Source organism: Amphiura filiformis, chromosome 15 (genome assembly GCF_039555335.1).
Source record: "Amphiura filiformis chromosome 15, Afil_fr2py, whole genome shotgun sequence".
NCBI classification, from domain to species: Eukaryota; Metazoa; Echinodermata; class Ophiuroidea; order Amphilepidida; family Amphiuridae; genus Amphiura; species Amphiura filiformis.
This window is the reverse complement of record NC_092642.1, coordinates 44106986-44112906: the sequence shown is the minus strand read 5'-3', so window position 1 is coordinate 44112906 and position 5921 is coordinate 44106986. Positions and strand designations below refer to the sequence as shown.

The 5921-nt window shown below is 37.3% G+C and overlaps 1 long non-coding RNA gene across 1 annotated transcript; it reads left to right on the top strand.

Moving 5' to 3' along the window:
• Nucleotides 1-1776: 1776 nt before the first annotated feature.
• Nucleotides 1777-5353, top strand: LOC140172227 (uncharacterized). Its single transcript, XR_011861708.1, has 3 exons — nucleotides 1777-1987; nucleotides 3258-3362; nucleotides 5277-5353. It is a non-coding gene; the product is annotated as an uncharacterized lncRNA (long non-coding RNA).
• The last annotated feature ends 568 nt before the right edge of the window (nucleotides 5354-5921 follow it).

Sequence of the window (5921 nt, the reverse complement as noted above, 5' to 3'; positions counted from 1 at the left end):
CGGAAACGTTGCAAGTTTTGGTCAGTTTATCTTCCTAATTGCTGCGATCATTCGATCTCGACTATCAATACTTCGTCAGTAGTTTAGGTCATTAATATCAAGTATCGAAGCGGCATCGCCGGCTGATCCCTATAGATCGAACACATTTTAGATACCGTGCCCAATATATACATGCGTTATGCAAATAATTATGTCTTCAATTCGCCGTAGAAGTGATGATGTAACATGATTAATTACCATAGCAATAGGTGAATACAATTTTTGAATATGTCGCCCTGTACTACAAGCAGGTTGCACTCATCACCTGTGTATTTCTGCAATCATTGATTGAATACAATACAGCTCTTTTCAAAGATACTTATCATTCAATAGAATTACGATCCAGGTCTTTATCCCTGTTCTTTGACATAATGGTTCAATGCATAGGTACCGCGTGAACGTTGTAGCGCAGTGCGATATATTCAAAAATTGTATTAATCTATTTCTTTTGTAATTAATCCGATTATTGCATCACATCTGCGGCAAATAATATTAATAGTATAATTAACAAAATATAGAAATATTGAGATTGTGTCTTAGTTGAAGACACAATCCAAGACAATTATTCACCCTTTCGGTAAATCCCATAAGGCTTTGCGTTTGGACCCATGATGACGTCAGTTGACGTCACGCTGATGTGCTCATAGCGAACATCATTACTGCGCATTTCTAATGCTGCAAAGGATTTTGGGATTTACCGAAAAGATAACTTATGCCCAACTGTCATGTCTACACTGAAGCCGGATATGGTTGGGGCGAAATTGACACTCTCCCCAAAATTTGACGTCCCCATAAAATCAAATAATAGAGATTGCGATTTCCAAACGTAGCATTGAAACTACGTGTAATCTATTCAAAATCCCGTCACAGCAGAATGATTTTGAAGAGATTTCACGTACGTTCGATACGTACGTTTGAAAATCGCAATTTATCTGATCATAATGGATAATGCACCTAAATTAAGACTTTAATCTGATCGTCGACGCCCCCCCCCCCTCATATTTCAACACTGCCACTGCATGTCTTCAAGCGAATCATGTCTAACAAAAAATATACATATAATTATAATGAAAGCGTGTCTTGAAACTGACTCAAATGAAACATACATTTACATTTTCTAGAGATATGTGAATTTACAATGTCATTTGCGTTCCTGGCACCGTAAAGGCTTCACTGTCATTTGTTCTAATGCACATATGCACATGAACTGTGCCATATTGTTCATGCAGCATTACCTACCCATACACTTGAATGGTAAAACTTCAGGGAGTCCGAGTACAAACATTTACTCGCTAGAACCCGAATCCGATATTTGTGAAAACGGGGATTAATATTAACATTTCCATCCGCGCAATTTTGAAATTCTAACGACGCTTTTTTCTTAATAGAGTTTGAAACTTAAAACTTTTAAGAAATGTTAAATAAATATAGTCATTAAGTCAACAATATATCGCCAACATACTAGTATTCCATTCCATTTTGCTTGCTTTAAAGGGCTACTCTCAAATCACAAATATTAATATGTTGCTTGCTTTGACACTAGAAACACAAGTTACACAACCCGCGAAATACAGCCGTGCCAGTCACTGGCTAACAGGCATTTGTTCTGCATCGATATATGACGTCATTCTCCAAACTGGTTAATACATATTTTGGAGATGATTGCTAACTGCTTGTTATTATCTTCTGTTAACAGAGGTATTCACTTCCGATGGTACTGCCTATGGTAACATTGAGACTGATGTTGCCGATTATAATGACTACGACCCACTTACCCGTCATATAATCTTCGGGGAAGGCGAATGTAACTATACTTTCCACGTGGTTATCAATGACAGGGATAAGGATATAGAGCCAATTGAAAGCTTCAGCATAGGTATTCGAAACGTTGAGGGCGCTGAACTTGGCTGGCCTAATGAAGCCAAGATCTTCATTGAAGATGACGATGGTAAGGACATCAAAAATGATCAACTATTTTGAACAAGTTATTCATTTTGTGACTTTTATTTCGGTGGTATTTTGATAGGGTTTTATAAGTTTTCCAGGGCGCTTTCAATATCGAGCAGATGATTTCAATTTTACTTCATTTTTAAATGACTCTATAGCTATTCTGCAAGTACTATAATCTGTATTGACTCTACCTGATTTGAAATAACAACTAACAATAAAACCTTGACATATATATTTCACCGTATTACGCATCTTGGCATTGGAACACGTGAAAGAATTATTTTTGTAAAATTAAACTATTCTGGTGATTTTCCTCGATGGTACACAATTCATTTTGAGCTAACAGTGGCGTAGCTAGGGGTTGTGGCGCCACTGGTGTAACCAAGGGGCGGAGGCCAATGCCTCCCTCTCATAATGGCCGTCGGTTTATCGATAGCCTTCGGCACACAAAGGGTGTTGGTAAAAAAAATGGGTTGAATTTCACCGCTTAGAGAGAGCAGAGAATCAATGCTGAATGCTGCGTCCCTTTCGATCTTCGTTAGCGGGCGACTAGATAAATTTTTGACCTCATTTGTCTTTTGACACTAATAAAACGTAAGTCTAGTAGATCAGATTATAATCTCAAATTCATAAATCATTTAATACCTGGATGAACGATAATTTCTGTCGTTATTTGGGGCTCTTCCAGGGACCAGGTTGGCTTTATATTGTTTTTTGAAACTGTTATTGTAATATTGTAGTTTGATTCTCTTTTTTATGTGATTTGTACTTGGATTAATAATAAATCAAAATCAATCAAATCTGCATAGTCGTACTAATGTAATGATTTTACTTTAAGTAACAGCGAGGGGTGTGTAGATCCGTCTTAACCCGCCTTTAAGTATTGCTGTAATAAGTTTTTCCTAAGCTTTAAAAAGGTCAATATTCATGTATCTGCAAGATGCCTAGTTAGGGTTATATGTCCAAAAAAAATGTACAGAGGTCAAACTTCCAAAATGCTATAATTGCAGTGAAGTAGTCTCATATTATCGTTTGTGACAACAGAAAACATAAAATGTATAGTTTGCCATATCTAATGAGTCTAGATTTCAAAGTTATATATCTCTATACTTTCAATAGGGTTGTTCAACTTGGGCATATAATGCTATAATAAGATGATTTCTGAGATGTCTTTCTCGGCGCTAGACATGGTAAAATAACTTATAGCTGTTGGTAAATCGTATCAATACAACGCTTATCGTGTCGATCGTATTTTTCTTGTCACCCAGTATTGTTCACTCTTGGTAGTGAATCATACACAGTAACAGAAGACACAGGGGAGATATGTGTGAAGATTATCAAGATTGGACCCAGCACACAACGAATCCCTGTCAGTAAGTAACCAATGAACCTGAATTTCCATAGAGAGCACTCATGCAGCTATATTGGTGTCATACTCGTGACCAAATAAAAAGAAATTAATTTAAAAAACGCGTAAAAATGTGTGTATTTTTGTGAATACGGAGTTCAGCATTTTAGGGGCCATTCAAACATCGTCTTTGAACATGTAAGCCTGTTTTAGGGGTCATGTTCTCCTTAGGGGTCAAATTTCGCGCGAAATTTATTTTCTATTGGACATTTTTAACGAAAACACCAAAATTTCTCTAGAGGGTATTTTTTTTAAACAACTGGTCACGCATCGCATGTGTACACTATTATGGTCCAGTGGCCCTGTGCACCCCGGCTGATTCTACTCTCGATTACGATATGCAGTGGCGGATTTAGGGGGGCGCACGCGGCGCGCGCCCCCTCTATTTTGTGCAGATCGGCGCCTGACTCTGTGTATTTTTGCAGAGTGGCGCCTGACTTTGTGTGGGCGCCGAGCCGCGGTGGCGGTGGCGGTGGCTCGGCGCCCCCTCTATTGAAAATTCCTGGATCCGCCCCTGATATGGGTATCACATTTTAAAAGCGATGGGCAATTGCGATGTTTGTATTGTTGACACTAAATCCCAAGCGATGATCGAACCCAAGATTGTTGTGCAGTTTCGGTTGCAGACAATGTAATGTGTTTTTGCAAAATTAATGAAGGTAATCAATGCACCACAACTTTTAAGTTGATAACGTTTATTGCTTTAATTATTATTGCTTTAAATATGATTCCCTGATGTTCTTTTCAAGGTTTCTTTTAAGATGCCGATCGACAAGAGTAAATCAATTTGCAAAGTAATAGATTTGGCTGGTAAACAGTGATTGGTTAATGGAGCTCACGTGACAAGATACGTCCCGCAGGCAGGGGTTGTATTAATTTCAAATTCCATAAAACAGATAGCTATTAGTCAATTGTACCGACGCACTAAAAGCGATATTATACGCAAAATGCAATTTGTGAAAATGGTTTTCTATTATGTGATAGAGAATGGATACAACTTTAATACCATCAATACAAAATCATGAAAATAGGCGTTTCTAAGTGGAATATATCCATAAATTCTTTAACAAAAACACCAAGTCAAAACAAAAATATTTAGACATTTTGAGTCGTAAGCTTATATGTGACCGTACGGCACGGATGAGCCGTAAATTCCCTAAATTGTATTCTGAGTTACAGTGTGAAATGTGCATGAAGGTCGTATTCATAGGTACCTCTAGCTGGCGCGACATCTATTCCATTTTGATAGTCAAACACCAATCAATAATCCTGTCGTTGAAGAGGATAATAAGCTTCTACCTTAGATGGCTATAGATTTTTTAATAGCTCTGGTCTTTATTTGCTTTGGCTAAATCCTGTTCAAGTGGTGGGTTACCAGGCATTGTATTTTGTATAGGTATGTATAACCAACTATTAACAATGAGAGAACTTTCTTGAACCTCGTTGACTTGGGTATGATTTGAAATGACCGCCAATTATGACTGATTGATATTTATTGCCAGCAATGTGGAAAAAGAGACACATGTAGAAACGAAAAAAGCTACCATTTCGTTGAAGGAGCAAAGTTCAACAAACCATAACCCCGCTTCTGGATTTCGTTTGAAGTCAACTAATATACCATTTTAAAGCTTATGATGTATATTTGCTAAACACGAGATACAACCAAATTGACCGGGGGATGCATTTACGACTCATTCGCCGTGTACGGTCACATATGCCCTGCATTGAAAATTGAGATATTCTGGCCGACATTCTAGAAAAACAAATTGTGCCTGTTATGACAACTGAATATTAAAATTGGGACAGTTTGTTATGTGAAAGTAATGCTTTATCAATAATTACACAACCATGTTGCTGATAGTGAAAAATTTTCTTCCAGCCGTTTCGACAAGATCTTTCACCGCTTCACCGGAAACTGATTACACCCACCTCACAGATTATGAAGTCGTGTTCGACGAAGATGAGATGGTGAAAAAGATTACGCTTCAAATTAAAGATGATGATACACCGGAGTTGCCAGAACATTTTGAGATCATCATTGGTAGTGGAGTAATGACTATTATTGACAGCGCAACTATCATGGTCATTGATGATGATACTGTTGATGGCGATGGTAACTTTAAGTTCAAATTCTTATATAGGGTTTCCCACATGAAAATCAAAAGTATTTTGCAATGGTACAACTGAACTTTATTTAAACATTATATATTCTTCCTGTAAGTATCTTAAAAGCAACTAATGAGCGAAACACGACAGGTGTCAAGAGTGGTCCACTATCAAAATATCGCACAAAATATCGCATCGAAAGTCGTTGAACACAAGCAGTCAAGCAGACCTTAGCTTCTTTATTTTGTCTTTATATATTTATTATTATATTCATGGTTGACCTTTTTGCACAAAAGAAACATATTGATAAATTAAATATTGCACATACGAAATAAAACTCTCCAAATAAATCTCAAGTTTTATTTCATCACAATATGTCCGGACCAACTCGAATGCCCATCAAATAAATGAACGTTGG